The sequence below is a fragment of the Carassius gibelio genome, chromosome B22, assembly GCF_023724105.1.
Source record: "Carassius gibelio isolate Cgi1373 ecotype wild population from Czech Republic chromosome B22, carGib1.2-hapl.c, whole genome shotgun sequence".
NCBI lineage: Eukaryota > Metazoa > Chordata > Actinopteri > Cypriniformes > Cyprinidae > Carassius > Carassius gibelio.
The window spans coordinates 8,103,505-8,122,446 of NC_068417.1; the positions used below are offsets into that span (position 1 = coordinate 8,103,505).

At 39.2% G+C, this 18,942-nt stretch overlaps 1 protein-coding gene and 1 long non-coding RNA gene across 18 annotated transcripts in view; one reads left to right on the plus strand and one right to left on the minus strand.

Annotated features, from left to right (window-relative positions):
• Window positions 1–18,942, plus strand: part of LOC127987708 (zinc finger protein 271) — a 392,063-nt gene that overhangs the window by 292,002 nt on the left and 81,119 nt on the right. For 3 of the 16 annotated variants that reach the window (XR_008161349.1, XR_008161351.1, XR_008161344.1), the window contains one exon: window positions 3,771–6,925. The exons of 9 other annotated variants lie outside the window; for them this stretch is intronic. The gene's annotated coding sequence lies outside the window, so the exon portion shown is untranslated. 4 more of the 16 variants (XR_008161339.1, XR_008161332.1, XR_008161348.1 and 1 more) reach the window with 3 other exon arrangements.
• LOC127987801 (uncharacterized) overlaps window positions 1–18,942 on the minus strand; it is a 194,563-nt gene that overhangs the window by 96,202 nt on the left and 79,419 nt on the right. The window lies entirely within an intron of this gene.

Genomic DNA, 18,942 nt, shown 5'->3' on the forward strand with positions numbered 1-18,942 from the left:
ACAATACTGATAGATGATGCCATTAACATACAGTTTTATGTTATTTAAGAACACATAATTTTATATGCCAAGCTTGGTAATCGTAACTACATTAAAATGCCAACAACTAAGCACTATAGTAACTGTTTAGGCCAGTGGTTCTCAAACTTTATACCATGTACCAACTCAGAAAATATTTGACTTTCCAAGTATCACTATACCAGCATTAAAATTCAGTAGCACAGTAGGCCTAACTATTAAAAACCAGGCAGTTTTATCCCTAATAAGAATATTTATTATTGTCAGCCACTTTAATATTGTAAATATACAGTTTTAACATTAACACTTTATTGTGCTTACAAACAGGTAAATAAAAAGAATGTAATAGTTAAATTAAAATGTGTTGTACCTAAAAGTTCAGTTAAAAACTGTATTGCACTTAAACGTAAATACATCTTTATTCAAATAAAAATTAAGTTAAAATGTATTGTTTTAACATGAATCAACTTTTTCAAATTAACTTGTGGATCATATGAGTCTTAATCATGATAAAATCACTTCTTCTCTTCTGCATTTCCCTTTAAAAACATTGCAATTAATACATTTCTGAATATTATAATAAAATGTGGATCTCTCCCGTGCAACTGTGGATTGTGTGTGCGAGTGTGGATCTCTCCCGTATTTTTTATTTTTTTTTGGGAGGTTTTGATACTGTTTTCACTCCATACCGGCAACAGCGATAGGTCGTATGTTTGCTTGTAGCGTCAGACTTATATCATGTTTGGCTCCAAAAACACTAGGGAAAACTGAATTGTCTGTTTAATTTGTTACGTTAACGTTCCATTCGTTTACATGCAGGGGGCGGGGTTTATGAGCTGAACTTCTCAGGACTCTCGCGGCACACAGGTCTGACTTGGGGCTGATTTTTGGCGGCTGGAACTCCTTAACCCAAGAGTTTTGTTTCTTTGAAAGAGAGAAGGTTTTACATCAAAGTCTATCCGTAATGCCAGGTACCTTTGTGCAAAGCGCTGTTGTTGCTGGAGAAGTCGTGGCCTAATGGTTAGAGGGTTGGACTCCCAATCGAAGGGTTGTGGGTTCTAGTCTCGGGCCGGACGGAATTGTGGGTGGGGGGAGTGTATGAACAGCTCTCTCTCCACCTTCAATACCATGACTTAGGTGCCCTTGAGCAAGGCACTGAACCCGTAACTGCTCCCCGGGTGCCGCAGCATAAATGGCTGCCCACTGCTCCGGGTGTGTGCTCACAGTGTGTGTGTGTGTGAAAGAGCTGCCGAAGCTTTAGATGTGGAGTCTTCTGAGGGGAGTTAGCTGTTCAAGGCATTCCGTCTTTTTAAATACTCTTTGTTTCTGCAGTGTTTTTAATCGGATTCACGTAGGACATTTCAAATCTATACATAAATATATGAGCAGGATTATAATATAGACACATGGAACATTATTTTGCTTTGTGGTGTTTCTGTAGCCTATGTGTCTTTTTTATTTAAGTAACTGCTGTCAGCCTTTGCACATGCACAATTCTGGGACGTGGCGGTCCTGCTGGCAGCCTCGCGAATGTAAACATACATCAAGTCGAACGAGAAGAAGCAGAGTTAGGAGAAAGAGAAAAAATGGTAAAATCGTGAAAAGGTTGTGAAATCGGCACTATTAACGGTTTGGATCCATATGAAATTCCCAACAAATAGTGTAGTACCGACGGAGACTTGCTGCCGCACTTTTGCATAATAGATATCTTCGGCTACCTTGTTTTGTGAGCGCCTACACTTCAGAATAGTTCCGAAGCTACAAGTCATTGAAGTCTCATGTACATTTCACAAATGGATGGGTATTTTCCTGTAAAATACTTCCATCGGACCTGTCAAGTCTCTGTGTTGTTGTCCTCTCGCTACTCCTTGCCCTTCCAGCGAAACAGCTGTTTTCAAAGCATCGTTTTGCTTACTTGAAAGCAAACTTAGCGTGATGTAGGGCTTTTTAAGATAGCATGGTTGTTGTGAGAGCACGATTTCACGCCAATCTGTAACTAAAGTCACGTTAGACCTAGCTTCACAAATCGCTTAACGTTAGTTAATGCAGTAGTTTTATAGTACACATTTTTGCTGTTAGCATAGGGATAGCAACAAAAAGATGAATGTTGAAATTTCCCGTATTTTGGATGAGTAACCCAAGAAATTTCCCTTAAATGAATATTCAGATGTTATGGTCTCCGTCGCGCCTCCAAGCAGGAAAGCGGTGTAAAATTAATCCATTCTCATTTTATTTTCCCCATGGCGATTATATGTTGCGCTATTTACACCCCACAATACAGCAACAGTTTACCATGGTTGAAATAGATTTTTAATTAATCAAATTAAAACACACGGATGAGAGGGAGTATGTTTAAACACTGCGCAGTAGCCCGAGTAGCAGTAAAGGAGGCTGTCAACATGGTGGCCACGCCAAGTAATGACGTCACGACGCCCAAGCCCTATTGAATGAGTGTTTATAATATGAAACCCATCAATAATAGAGCAGCTGAAGATATGTAAATGGGTGTCGTTTAGAATCACTAATGACTAGTAATGAAATTAAATATTTGTTGAATTAACAGAACATAGGGCTAGCGGTGCTTGAGACATTGTTCCTGTAAAAAAATAATACTTATAAGATATTTACTACTAATTCTGCTACTAGAGCTGGGGAACTTAACTCAAAATCTGGATCATGTTGGCTTTGTCTGTTTCTTTTTTTAACGGATTCAAGGTTTATCACATTTTCCCCTCCTGACTGAGACTTTATCAGAATGCATTGAACAGCTGCAGAACTACTGTCTGTGAATTAAACTATAATTCATTGCATCTAAATGTCCTACAATGCAAATATGTTTTCATGCCCTGTGTAATATAATACAGCACTATATATAAATAACAGGAGTTAGCCTGCACTACACCACTGAGTGATGATGGCCCATTATGGAGGTCCTTTTGTCTCTCATGTGTGAATCAAGAAATATTCATGGCCATTGTCACTCCTTCAAATACAGCCTTTCTTACACAAATCATGTCTTACAAAATGTAAGTCAGTCTGTTGTTTTGAATGAGTGAACGGTGATTTTGTGTCCCACAACAGTATCACCTTCAGTTAAGCTCCTCCCCAACAATCAAACCTTCACTAAAGCTCCTCCCACAACATTATCACCTTCAGTGAAGCTCCTCCCACTGCAGTTCATCAATAAATGCTGGAATATTCCCATCAGTCTACAAGTGAAGAGGAGCATCAAAGCATCAGGAAGAAGTGAAATCTGCAGAGACAAGAGTTTATTGAAGAACAGAGAGAACATGAGAGATCTAGAACCCTGCAGAATGAACCACACTGAAGAACAAACAGGTTGGTGTTTATTCTTGATTCTTCAGTGATGATGAACATTAAGGTTATAAAGCTTCAAACTGTTTGTCATATTTTCATTTGTTGTGATGGGAAAGATATATAGAGCTGTTTAATAATATAGTTGAAGCAGCAAATGGTAAGGGTTCTCACTATAGAAGCATGGGATTTGTGTATTATGTTGTAAAATGTTTAATAATGATAATTATTATTAATATTAATAAGTATAACAGGAAGAACAATGTCCATCACTCCAGTAAAGATCCAGAGACATATCATTTATAAAAATTAACAAAATATTTTGTATAACACTTGTCCACACTACACTGTTATTTCAGGGTTCACATGTATGTCTTTTTTAAACATTTCTCTCGGTGATTTGCAAAAAAAATTTTGTTTTTTAACTTGTATTTTAGAGTTGATTGAAGAAAACGAGGAGCATGAAGAACTGAATAAAGAGGAGGACAAACATGTCAAAACTGGAGAAAACTCTTTGAGTCGCTCTCAAACCAAACAGAAAGATTTAAAGAAAAGAAGAGACGAGAAATCTTTCACCTGCACTCAGTGTGGAAAGAGTTTGAGAAGCAAACATGGTCTTGAGATGCACACGAGGATCCACACTGGAGAGAAACCTTACAGATGTGATCAGTGCGGGAAGAGTTTCAGACATTCATCAAGCCTTAAGATACACATGAACATTCACACTGGAGAGAAACTTTATGAATGTGATCAGTGTGGAAAAACATTTTTGACGGCTTCAAACCTGAAGCAGCACCTGAAAGTTCATTCAAAGGAGAAACCACATTCATGTTCTTTGTGTGGAAAGAGATTTTCACATCTGCAGAATTTAAAAGTACATCAGAAGATACACAGTGATGTGAGAGAATATATGTGTTTTGAGTGTGAGAAGACTTTTATTAGAGCTGAACATTTGAAACAGCACCAGAGGATCCACACTGGAGAGAAACCTTACAAGTGTTCACACTGTGACAAGAGATTCAGTCAGTCAGGAGACCTGAAATCACATGAGAGGATCCACACTGGAGAGAAACCTTACAAGTGTTCACACTGTGACAAGAGATTCAGTCATTTAGGATCCCTGAAATCACATGAGAGGATCCACACTGGAGAGAAACCTTACAAGTGTTCACTCTGTGACAAGAGATTCAGTCGGTTAGGAGACCTGAAAACACATGAGAGGATCCACACTGGAGAGAAACCGTATCACTGCACTGTATGTGGGAAGAGTTTCAGTCAATCATCTAATCTACTCGTGCATATCAAAAACATTCACAGTCAGTATTAGGGGATACACAGACTTATCGACTACTCTACATCAATGTTCTGCCATGATGCTTTAAGCTTGATGTTGATTAGTCGCTGGTCCTATAGGTGGTTTTCACGGACGCGTCATCAATCCGGAAGTCAGCCATGTTGGAGCAAATGAACATTAACAATGCCACTGAACGGACTCGCAAATTTGACTGATAATTGCTGATTAAAGAAGGCGTTTGTGGTTGAGAGAGGTACAGTTACAGCACATGTGTAAATGAAGAGTCGACTATGGCTTAAATGTTGATAGAGTTAACTATGGCTACATTCACACTGTTAGTCCAAATACGATTATCTTTGCATCCGATTGGAATCTGATCTAAAATAATGATGTTCACACTGTATATCACAACTGTTCAGATCTGATTTGTGTACCATGCAGCTCTTTGGCAATGCGGGAATGACGTTGCGTTGATGGAGGTGTTTACATTTGCGATAGATATGTTGTTTTATTTAAATTTTACAACTTGGAAATGTGTACCCGATGCACTGGACTACTGCGTCTTGAGCTGCAGAACTGTAGGAGGCTGGTATGTAACGTTACTGTCACGATCGGCGTTTCAGGAACGAGATGAGAGAACCATGTGCAGGTATGTATCATTTATTAAAGGGATAATCCAGAGGGGTAAACAGTCCAGGCAGGGTCAAAACCAGAGAATCCAAATCAGAACATTAACAGGACACGAAGACAAGGCAAGGCAAGACAAGACAAGGCAAGGCAAGGATGACGGACATGAAATAACCTGACATTAAACAAGGACTCCGTAACACAGACTAAGACAGACTGGGTATAAATAGACAGAAGGATAATGAGGGAACAAGAGAATGGTGGGGGACAATCAATTAACTTAACAAGGAGGAAGGTGACCATATAAGGGAGGAGGAAGTGATCTGGGACAGAGACCAGGAGGGAGGCGGACAGGTGGAGGCTCAGGGGGAGGGACGGAGGGCCGGAAAAGGAACCCATGGGGGACAAACACCAGAAATGTAACATAAAACATGGAGAACCAGGAGGGAGGAGGAACGGAGGAGGTTCAGGGGGAGGGATGGAGGGCCAGAAAAACTAAGGGGAACAGACAGGAACATCACAGAACTCAAATACACAAAACAGAAGTCCATAAAGGGGATGTTGAGGCGCCCACCAGGGCGGAGCGGAAGACCACCACGGCCTTGTGGTCAAAGTCAGAGCCCTCCAGGGCGGAGCGGAAGACCACCACGGCCTTGTGGTCAAAGTCAAAGCCCTCCAGGGCAGAGCGGAAGACCACCACATCTTTGTGGTCAGGGCGGAAACCCCCCAGGGTGGAGCGGATGACCACCACGTCTTTGTGGTCGAGGCCGGAGTCCACCAGGGCGGAGCGGAAGACCACCACAGCTTTGTGGTCAAAGTCAGAGTCCCCCAGGGCGGAGCGGATGACCACCACCTCTTTGTGGTCAGGGCGGAAGCCCCCCAGGTCCAAGTGGAAGACCACCACAGCCATGTGGTCAGGACGAGAGTCCCCCAGGACGGAGCAGCAGACCACCACGTGACCTGACCCGACTCCGGAGAGTCCACCGGAATCTGACCCGACTCCGGAGAGTCCACCGGGACCTGACTCAACTCTGGATCGGGTGCCACCTCGGCCTCTGGAACAGCGTCGGGCACCGCCTCGGCCTCTGGAACAGCAACGGGAACCGCCTCGGCCTCCGGAACAGCATCGGGCACCGCCTCTGCCTCCGGGACAGCATCGTGCACCTTATCTGGAGACTCAGGGTTTGGGTCGGCCATCTTGTGCGGTGGCGCTGGGCTGGCGGCCATCTTGTGCTGTGGCGCTGGGCTATCTGCCATCTTGTGCTGTGGCGCTGGGCTGGCGGCCATCTTGTGCTGTGGCGCTGGGCTGGCGGCCCTCTTGTACTGTGGCGCTGGACCGGTGGCCAATTTGGGCATTGGCGCCGGGTTAGCGGCCATCTTGTACTGTGGCGCTGGGCTGGCGGCCATCTCGTGCTGTGGCACTGGGCTGGCGGCCATCTTGTGTTGTGGCGCTGGACTGGCGGCCATCTTGTACTGTGGCGCTGGACCGATGGCCAATTTGGGCATTGGCGCTGGGTTAGCGGCCATCTTGTACTGTGGCGCTGGGCTGACGGCCATCTTGTGCAGTGGTGCTGGGCTGACGACCATCTTGGGCAGTGGTGCTGGGCTGACGACCACCCCGCCGGAAGAGACAGGAGTGGCTGGGGCATCCCACCGACACCGATGCTGCAGGTAGCGTAAAAGTCAACTTAAAAAAAAAACAGAAGTTGTTCAACCCCTAGTCAGTAGATCATCTTCAGATCCAGCACTTTCAGGTCTGATGACTCGTTCTCATCAAACATGACACAACAATGCATCTAGAAATAAAATCTCTCCTGTATAAACTAACAAAGAAACATCATCTAAAGTCACGGTGAATAAAGTTAATCTTCAAGACCAGCACAGATTCAACTGTAACATTTTTATGAGGCTTCAGGTCTGAAGAATCACCTGAAAGTTCATACGAAAGAAAAACCACATTCATGTTCTTTACCTGCAAAGAGTTTTTCACATCTAAAGTTTAAACGTTCATCAGAAGGTACACACTGGTGTGAGAGATCATGTGTACTTTCAGTGTGAGAAGAGAGTTTCTCATGAGTTTCATTTATTAATTTGGTTTGTTTAGACCTTAATAAAAGAAAGTAGTTAATATATATATATATATATATATATATATATATATATATATATATTAGTGCTGTCAATCGATTAAAAAAAATTAACTAATTAATCGCACAATTTTTTTAAATTAATCGCGATTAATCGCGATTAATCGCAATTAAAAGACTGAAACTTTTTGGATATGTAAATGTAAAATGTAAATAATTAATGTAAACTCAAGACAAAGAAACTATTTAAATTCAAAATATGATTGTTTATTGGAATTTTTGTTTAACTTGTAACACAGATTTTCTCATGTAAACAACATACCTGCAATAAACCATCAATATCCTCCAAATTAACTGTTGGCTTGAAAGCCATATTTATTACAGAAATAAAAACACAGGCATGTAAGTACCATTTGAATTTCAAAACAATCAATGCCAATAAAAAACAAAAATGATTTCCATGTTGAATTCTAAGTGGACTGCAAAAAAATTCCAAAGTATAGTCATTGCCAGTGCTTTAAGTGGGCCGGTATGCACCAGTACTCAGTATCGCCACTTCCAAATATAGCTCTTGAGCGTACCGCCACCTCTCCGTGCGCCCAGAACGTGCTTTTAGCGTACCGGTACGCTCATTTGGACATCTGTTTTAATAGAGGTTTTAATCTTTTTGCCGATTTTCAGAGCGCCCTTCACAATGCAAGCTTCCCAATTCATCCCACCCAGAGCAGAAACTACATTACCCATTCACCCTTAAGTTATACAAGTGAATAGCGCATGTGTCGCTTTTCCCACTGTTAAGTGTCAACAACTCAACGTGGCCGGAGAAGGTGTGAAACTCGTTGTGAGTTATACTAAAGCAAAATCTTGAGTATTTATTGTCTGATAAACATTAAAAACTGTCTGCGGAGGTTGAGTCGACCTGCCGCCCCCGCTGGCTGTTCATTGGCTGCAGCATCTTTTTTCTAAGTTCTAAAAAAATACCGTAGACGGCAAGGCAAAAATTTAGATATTCATTTATCTAATAAATCTATAGCCTATGCACAAAGACAATATGATCTTTTTGTTCCCTTTTTGTTTTAAAGCTTGATGAAGAGAGAGAGCGCAAGTTGCTGCAGCTGAGGAGGACAGTGATGCACGCGTACAGGAGTGATTGACAGTTCGCGGCACTGTGTACAAAAAATACTCCGCTACACAATTATTTCTTTATTTTCGTTTAAGCTTATTAACGTTAGCGTTACAGAAAGGTCTGATTTACGCACTGTTACAGTCATTGTTTTTTTTTTTTTAAACAATGACATTTGAGTTCATGATTTTAATGTTGCTGTTTCTTGTGGCAGACTGAATGAAAATGTTTCTTGTGGCAGACTGAAGAGTAATCCGGCAGGGTTTTATACTGAAACTTTCCGTCTAAAAGTCCTTCCTTGGTCTTATCCATATTTCTTTGCACGTTGAACACACATAGGCCACAACTGGAAATAAAAAAAACTGCAACCGCGTTAATTGCGTTATTTTTTTTTAACGCGTTAAATATTTCAAATTAATCGAATGCGTTAACGCGCTAATTTTGACAGCACTAATATATATATATATATATGCGCTCTTGTTCAAACCTGACTACGTCAGACTTCGTACTTCTGCTCAATTTCAGTTCACTTCTGTACTCAGTCTGAAATAACAAACCATCTCCCAGTTTTCCTCCGGGTCCAAAACAGCCAGCTAAATCAACTAACAGAGGGCGGACTGAGAGCCGTGACGTAGATGCTAAGCTCCCAGTTTAACATTGTAGTTTAGGTTAGAGAAATCGAAAATGACAGCAGACATGGAGTCACGGGATGCTATTTGCTCTGTAATTCGGAAATTCATAATACAGTAAGGCAAGTATAATAAATATAATATTTCATAATGTACGAATAAGTTAAAATGTACTATATGTGACTAAGAATTAATAGCAACACAAACATCTATAATGGTATTGTTCTGACACTTCCTCTTTAAGAAATCCAAATGTAGTGCGCATGCAACTGTAGCACACATACTTCGAACAGTAACGGAGAAGACGCTGAGGAATCGAGTGATTAATGCTGTTTAACTTGTTAAACGTTTATTTAAAGGCGTGTAAAAGGAAGAAATGGAAATACTTATCTGAGCTGCATCCTAAACGATTAACTTTGGGTGAACGATATCTGTTGGAGAGTTATTGTTTTTACTGTATCTGCTGATTAGTACAAGAGTGTAATATGACATATCAAAAGCTAAATTGTTTAACAATGGATTTTAATGAAGTATTAATGTATGCTGTTTATAATAAAATTTAATTGAATAAAACACTGGCATAGTGAGTAAAGAATGCCTTTTCTGACTCCAATTTGAGCTGTTTTGAATAGCGTTGTGCCTTATGGTTTTGTAACTTGCGCATAGATAAGCCAGCTCGTAAACTTCTGATAAAGCTGATTTAATGTTGTGGCTTATATAGGTACAGAAACTTCTGCCTAGTTATTGTCAGAATTTTTTTTTTAATTGCTACATGATAAATAATGATAGCATAACAGTAATTATAGATGATGCCATTAACATAGTTTTATGTTATCTAAGAACACATAATTTTATATGTCAAGCCTGGTAATCATATAAACATTAAAATGCCAACAACTAAACACTATAGTAACTGTTTAGGCCAGTGGTTTTCAAACTTTATACCATGTACCAACTCAGAAAATATTTAACTCTCCAAGTACCACCATACCAGCATTAAAATTCAGTAGCACAGTAGGCCTAACTATTAAAACTATTAAAAACCAGGCAGTTTTATCCCTAATAATAATATTTACTGTTGTCAGCCACTTTAATATTGTTAATATACAGTTTGAAAATTAACATTAACATTGCACTGTACTTACAAACAGGTACATAAAAAAAACTTAAATTAAATTGTTGTACCTAAAAGTTCAGTAAAAACTGTATTGCACTTAAATGTAAAAACAACTTTATTCAAATAAAGATCAAGTTAAAATGTATTGTGTTTTAAAATGAATTAATAATTAACTTGTGGATCATATGAGTCTTAATCATGATAAAATCACTTCTGCATTTCCCTTTAAAAACATTGCAATTAATCAATTTCTGAATATTATAATAATAAGTGGATCTCTTGTGTGCAACTGTGGATTGCGTGTGCGAGTATGGATCTCTCCTGTATTTTTTATTTATTTATTTTTTTTGGGGGGAGGTTTTGATACTGTTTTCACTCCATAATGGCAACAGCGATATGTCGTATGTTTGCTTGTAGCGTCAGACTTATATCATGTTTTGCTCCAAAAACACTAGGGAAACAGAATTTTCCGTTTAATTTGATTTACGTAGTTGCATCACGTTCCATTCGTGTACATGCAGGGGGCGGGGTTTATGAGCTGAACTTCTCAGGACTCACGCAGCAAACAAGTCTTTTTGGCGTCTGAAACTCCTTACCCGAGAGCTTTTTTTGGAAAGAGAGAAGGTTTTACATAAAAGTCTGTCCGTAATGCGAGGTAGCTTCGTGCAAAGCGCTTTTATTTAAGTCACCGCCTGATGAGGCACAAAGAGCCGAAGCTTTATACGTGGCGTCTTCTGAGGTGAGTTAGCTGTTCACGGCATTTTCGCTTATTTAAATAAATACTCTTTGTTTATGCAGCAATATGCGAGGTCGTTCTGCAGTGTTTTTAATCGGTTTCGCGTAGGACATTTTAAATCTATACATAAATATATGAGCAGGATTATAATATAGACACAGGGAACACTATTTTGCTTTTGTGGTGTTTTATGTAGCCTACATGTCTTTTTTTTAAGTAACCACTGTCAGGTTTTGCACAAGCAAAATTGTACCAAAGATAATTTAATTATTGTCTCAGAATGCAAAATCAAACTATATTTATATATTATTATTATTATGTGCTCTAGTGTAGTTATTGACATGTGTTGTTAATGGAGATGGGTGTCATCAGATTGCAGCAAGTATTCGGACTTTAATGATTTGTTTCTATCTGCAAACACTCAGACTAAAGAGAGATGATCTGCAGACTGGTCCTGAAGTTATTGAATGAGTGTTTATAATCTGAAACTCATCAATATTAGAGCAGCTGAAAATATGTCAGTGGGTGTCTTGTTTAGAATCACTAATGACTAGTAATGAAATTAATTATTTGTCGTAGTAACGGAACATAGGGCTAGCGGTGCTTGAGACATTGCTCCTGTAAAAAAAAAATACTTATAAGATATTTACGACTAATTCTGCTACTAGAGCTGGGGAACTTAACTCAAAATCTGGATCATGTTGGCTTTGTTTGTTTCTTTTTTTTAACGGCTTCAAGGTTTATCACATTTTCCCCTCCTGACTGCTGACATTGTTGGATCAGCAGCTATGCTAATTACATCCAGTGGTAACTAGGATTTACACAAGCTCCAGTCTGGATCCAGAACACCTGAGAAGAGATGATGCTGACCATCAGAGGACCTCAGATGATGCTAACCCTGAATCAACAAACAGAACTAACAAATATTGCTACAAGTGTGACTGCATCATATACCAGAACACACAAAGGCAGTTGCTAAAGCCTGTTGATGTGTGCGGTCTAGCTCTCTTCTGGGTGACGTGTGCGCAGGCGCGCTTTTCCGAGTTAAATGCTCATATAAGGAGTTCCATTCTTGTCTACGTCTTAGAACCATGATCGAAAAAAAACAGTCGAAAACTTGTACCAACCCGGAAGTACGATTTTTGGCACAGAAATTCTCAGTCATTCTTCTAAATTATTTTTAAAAACTTTGGCCATATTTAGCACGAGAATCCATCTCTTTAAAACTGAACAACTCTGAATACATAAAACACCATTGTACCCCCCCCCCTTTAAAGATACAATTTGTAAGATATTTGCAGTAAAATATCCAAAAACCACTAGGCTAGTGTTATATATTTTGTCCAGCTGATTACTAACAATATATCTCTTTATTTAAGTACTTGTAAATTATGAGAAAATTCCCATTCTAAACGGTGACATGGGGCAGTGCAGTCACCTGTCAATGACGTTAGTTACCCTTTGTTACCGGCTTTACTGACGTAGAAACCACATGACAATAGTGTCATGGACAATTGTGGAAGTAGTGTCTAGTGTCCAGAAAACCACTAGCTTGCTTCGAGCAGTTCCTTATTTACTTCTTGCATGTTTTATGGTGGATTGTGTTACTTATTTATGGAACATAATTACTGCGTACCGTCTGCCGCTGGTTCTGTTGACAAGGACAGCTCCCGAATGCTTATTAAGCGTATGGGAAACCAAACGACCTACTAAGAGTTTGGGACAAGAGGAGAGAAAGAGCGAGGATCAATATCGGTGTTGCATTTTCTAGATGGAGAGCGCTTCACGACAAACTTCAACTAGAAAGAGATGCCAATCTCGCTTGTTTTACTTGACAGGTGAGTTGTTTTGATTCATATCTTTGCATCTGTTAAATCCATGATTTTATCTTTCCATCTGATTGATGGCCGTCAGCGGTTGGTAGCCAGTGTAACCTGATGAGGAGAGGAGTAACGTGAGCTTTTTTTGGCTCATTGAAGACAGCCCTCGCTGCTGCATTCTGGATCAGTTGCAGAGGCTTGATAGTACATTGAGGAAGGCCCACCAGGAGAGCATTACAATAGTCCAGTCTGGAGAGAACAAGAGATTTGGACAAGAAGTTGGGTGGCTTGTTCTAATAGGAAGGGTCTAATCTTCCTAATGTTGTATAAGGCAAATCTGCAGGACCGGGTCATTGTAGCAATATGGTCTGTGAAGCTTAACTGATGATCCATCACAACTCCTAGGTTTCTGGCTGTCCTCGAAGGAGTTATGGTTGACAAACTCAGCTGTAGAGAGAAGTTGGGATGAAACGATGGGTTAGCTGGAACCAACAGGAGTTCTGTCTTAGTAAGGTTTGTGGTGTATTTTGCCGGTTATACCCTATACAGGGCGTTTCCAAATAGTCAAGACTTTTCCTTATCTAAACATTTCATACATCCCTAGAGGGGAGAGGCCCTCAATGTATGTCTGACCATGTGTTTCTTATCAGTTTTGTACATTCCAGGGCGTAGGCAACTTTCTATTAGAGTTTAGACCTATAAGATTTTAATAGAATAATAACTAGCAGCAAAAATGGCTAGATTCACATTGATTATTCTTGATTGATTAAAATCTTACTAATAAAAATCTTCCACAGGTTGAGTTGAAGGTGATGGTCATTCATCCAGCTAGAAATGTCATTCAGACAGCCTGAAATGTGAGCAGCTACCGCCCGGTCATCTGGTTGGAATGAGAAGTAGTTGGGTGTCATCAGCGTAGCAGCGATAAGAAAAGCCATGCTTCTGAATGACAGAACCTAATGACGTCATGTAGATAGAGAAGAGAAGTGGTCCAAGTACTAAGCCTTGAGGAACCCCAGTACCTCCAAGACACACTGAAGGATCTATCGGAGAGGTAGGAGGTACTCCTATTCATATTCAAGTTTATTTATATAGCGCTTTTTGCAATACAAATCATTGCAAAGCAACTTTACAGAAAATTATGTTACTACAATATTTAGTAGTAGCTTATAAGTGGTGAATGTCAGTTTGTGCATGTATGACAGGAATTTTCAGAAAAATTAATACAAGACGTAGTCAGCCGGATGATGAACATTATTAATATTATTAATAATTATTATATGATGCAGTCACACTTGTAGCAATATTTGTTAGTTCTGTTTGTTGATTCAGGGTTAGCATCATCTGAGGTCCTCTGAGGGTCAGCATCATCTCTTCTCAGGTGTTCTGGATCCAGACTGGAGCTTGTGTAAATCCTAGTTACCACTGGATGTAATTAGCATAGCTGCTGATCCAACAATGTAAAATTAATTACTTTAACCAAGCTAAATAATAAGAATGTGCATTTGTTTAGATGCAACTACACTCACAATTTAAGAGATACATTATTTGAATGCTTGGTGAAAGAGATGTGTTTTTAATCTAGATTTAAACAGAGAGAGTTTGTCTGAACCCCGAACATTATCAGGAAGGCTATTCCAGAGTTTGGGAGCCAATTGTGAAAAAGCTCTACCTCCTTTAGTGGACTTTGCTACCAAACTACCAAAAGTCCAGCGTTTTGTGACCTTAGGGAGTGTGATGGATTGTAACGTGGTAGAAGGCTAGTTAGGTACGCGGGAGCTAAACCATTTAGGGCCTTATAGGTAAGTAATGATAATTTGTAACTGATACAGAACTTAATAGGTAGCGAGTGCAGAGACTGTAAAATTGGGGTAATATGATCATATTTTCTTGACCTGGTAAGGACTGTAGCTGCTGTATTTTGGACTACCTGTAGCTTGTTTATTGACGAAGCAGGACAACCACCTAGAAGTGCATTACAATAGTCCAGTCTAGAGGTCATGAATCCATGAACTAGCTTTTCTGCACCAGAAACAGACAACATGTTTCGTAGCTTGGCAATGTTTCTGAGATGGAAGAATACAGTTTTTGTAACATGGGAAATATGATTTTCAAAAGACAAGTTGCTGTCTAATATAACACCCAGATTTTTTACTGTAGAGGAAGTAACAGTACATCCGTCTAGTTGCAAATTGTAATCTACAAGATTCTGTGTAGTTTGTTTGGTCCAATAATTAATATTTCTGTCTTATCCGAATTTAATTGGAGAAAATTATTGGTCATCCAATCTTTTACATTTTTAACACACTCTGTAAGCTTAGATAATTTAGAAGTTGAAACATGTATATTGAAAATTTAAGGGGACCTAGGACTGATCCTTTTGGCACTCCATATTTTACTGGTGATAAATGAGATAACTCCCCATTTAAATAAACAAAATGGTAGCGATCGGACAGGTAGGATCTAAACCATCTTAGAGCCTGCCCTTGACTGTATACTGTAACTGTATAGTTTTGTAATCGATCTATGAGTATTTCATGATCTATGGTGTAGAACGCAGCACTAAGATCAAGTAAAACTAGAAATGAGATGCAGCCTTGATCTGACGCAAGAAGCGGGTCATTTGTAATTTTAACAAGTGCAGTTTCTGTGCTATGGTGGGGCCTGAAACCTGACTGAAATTCTTTATACAGATAATTTTTGTGCAGAAAGGTGCTCAATTGAGCAGAGAAAACTTTTTCTAAAATTTTAGACACAAATGGAAGATTTGAAATGGGCCTATAATTTGCCAGTTCACTAGGATCTAGTTTTGGTTCCTTAATAAGAGGCTTAATAACTGCCTGCTTGAATGGTTTTGGGACATGACCTAAAGATAATGACGAGTTAATGATATTGAGAAGTGGTTCTTCGGCTACAGGTAACAACTCTTCCAGTAATTTAGTGGGTACAGGATCTAATAAACATGTGGTTGGTTTAGACACAGTGGTAAGTTTATTTAGCTCTTCCTCTCCAATAGTTGTAAAGCACAGCAGTTTATGTTTGGGTTCGATGGATGAAACTGAAGTGTTAGACGCTGTAGAATCTACATTCACTATTGTATTTCTAATGTTATCTATTTTATCAGTGAAGAAATTCATAAAGTCATTACTATTAAACGTTGGTGGAATATTTGAATCAGGTGGCGTCTGGTAATTTGTTCATTTAGCCACTGTGCTAAATAAAAACCTTGGATTGTTTTGGTTATTTTATATGAGTTTGTGTATACTCTGCCCTAGCAGTTTTTAGAGCCTGTCTATAGCTGGACATGCTGTTTTTCCATGCAATTCTAAAAACTTCCAAGTCAGTTTTTCTCCATTTGCGTTCAAGACTATGAGTTACTTTCTTGAGAGAGTATTACTGTTATACCATGGCACAGAACGTTTTTCTCCAACCTTTTTCAATTTGATGGGGGCAACAGCTTGTAAGCTCCTCTCTGTGTGGTGTAAACAAAGTCCAAAATGTTATTACCTCGTGTTGGAAAGTTAATGTATTGGTGTATTTTGGAAACACAAAGTTTAAGTCAATCAATCAATCACCTTCATTTATATAGTGCTTAAAACAAAATACATTGCGTCAAAGCACTGAACAACATTCATTTGGAAAACAGTGTCTCAATAATGCAAAATGATAGTTAAAGGCAGTTCATCATTGAATTCAGTTATGTCATCTCTGTTCAGTTTAAATAGTGTCTGTGCATTTATTTGCAATCAAGTCAATGATATTGCTGTAGATGAAGTCAGCATGGTTGAAATCCCCAGCTATGATGAGAAAAGCATCAGGGTGTGCTGTCTTCTGCTCACTGATGTGCTAGTACAGTTCATTTAGTGCGTTGTTCCTGTTGCTGTTGTTCGGGGGGAATGTAAACTGAAATGAACAGTATGGCAGTATATCCCTTAGGCAGATAGAACGGGCGGCACTTAATAATCATAAACTCCACCAGGGGTGAGCAGTGTTTGCACCATGCGTCATTGATATAAACACAAAGCCCGCCACTGCAGGTTTTTCCTCCCGTGACAAGAGCTCTGTTGAACGTAGTAATCAGATGTAGTCCAGTTTATTCTCCAAAGAGTTTATGTTAGCCAGTATGATGCTGGGGATAGATGGCTTGTGTGGGTTAGCTGTTAGCCTAGCCCGGATACCTCCGCGCTTACCCCTCTTCTGCTTCTTCTCACAGCGCTTGTGGTGCCTCCGCTGTGGGCGAGATGCAGTAGTGGAGGTCGTGATGGTGTACGCCTCCGTAGCAGACCGAGGTCCCACAGCAATTCCGCATGTGCTGAGTTTAACTGTAAAAATGTGGTTCTGCCGACATCCAGCAGAAACTCACAACTGTATGCACGCTTAAAGACAGATAGACGAAATGGCGATGTACAAAAACACTGCGATTGACAAAACAAAAAACATGAAAATACTGTTATGTTGGTACAGAGAGAAGCCGCTGCATGTGGACGCGCCACCATGTTTCTATTTTTATTAACACTGTTAATTCAAAGTAACACAATCAAAATTAATTTAAAGTAACTTCAGTGTTGCTTTAAAAAAGAAGTGTTTTAAAGTAACACTGAAGTTGCTTTAAATTAACGTTGAATTTGTTAAGCAGAGTTACCACTGTTTGTGTGGTAAGTTTGATGTCTAAAAGCCTGAGCAGTAGTTGTTCATCTTAAACATTGTTACCAGCAGGTTTTTTTTTTTTTTACTAATGCTCAATCATTACTTAATCAATTGCTTAATATTACCATTAACTTTAATATAGCTTCAGTGTTACTTTAACACTCTGTAGATTGGGACAATATGTACTCTGAGCAGAGTTGCTATAGCTCTGGGGATTTAGCTGTATATAAAGTAAACAAATGTAGGCAAATGTGTTATTAAATTATTGAAATATTTACTTAAAATCTCAGGAGATATTTCAAATAAATAACTTGGGCCACTTCATATTACAAAATCTCATTGAAACTGTACAAGATTCCAGAGACCCGTTTACATTGTTTTTATTCTGCAGTAACAACTAGATGTTTTTGATCGAATGCAATGAAAAAGGGACTAAAAGTGAACTCTTATTTTCATGAATGATGATGATTATTTCAATAATAATATGTGTAAATATTTGAATAATTTAAGTGTGATTGAGCTTTAGAGGTGTGTTTGCCAACAGTGTACAGTCATCTGCATACAAAAGGTCACACAGGATTGTAGAAGGTTTCTTTGTGTGAGCCTGAAGCCTGAATGAACTGAAAAAGCTGTCAACTGTACAGAACTGGATTAGAATGTCCATGTCACAGTCCTTAAAAGCCACAGACAGAATCACAGAAAAAAGATGTTGAATAACAATGCACCAAATGGGTCAGACAGCTCTCCGTAGTCCAGCACCCGACCAAACATGCCATCATGAAATTAATGAAAATGTTGACGAATTTCTCTGGGCATCCGATCTTACACAGAATGAGTCAGAGTGCAAAGTTTGCTGCAGACCAACATGATATGCAGGCATTCTGTCCAGGGATGCGACGATAAATCAATTTGTGGATAGACTCTGCAATTTTCTGAATGCATCATGATTCTCTCTTGAATTGCTTCTAAGATTAGTTTTTAACAGCAGATGGCACTGCATGCTTTAGAAACAGCCATACTCTGCGTGCTTATACACACCAGTTAACATAAAGTAACCTTTCATATAGTTAAAAAATTACTTCGCAGAGCATTGTCAACATTTCTAATTTCTAATTTAAAAAAATTATAGCAGGAATTCATGGAAGGACTTTAAGGCAGCTGCATTAACTCAAATTGGCGGCAACTTCTCTGTATTTCACAGTCTTTGCTGTGCATCACCCATCCCAAACTTATAATTTAAAGACAAAAGTTAAACGAGCTTGACCTTTGTTAATGGAGATGATGATTTTGCAATTATACTGTCTTGATTAATGCTTAATTTGCTATAAACAGATATACTGTAACCTAAGTAGTAATAATGCTTTTGCTTAAAGAGCCAGTAAGATGAAAATTCTAAGCTTCCTATCACTGTTTATAAGTCCTGTACAATAGGTTTAAATCCATCCAAGGTTAAAAAAAATTGTCATTTTGTCAAAATATCATTTTAAAATTACCTCAATTCTCAGAGATCGAAGCTGTTCAAAAGATTC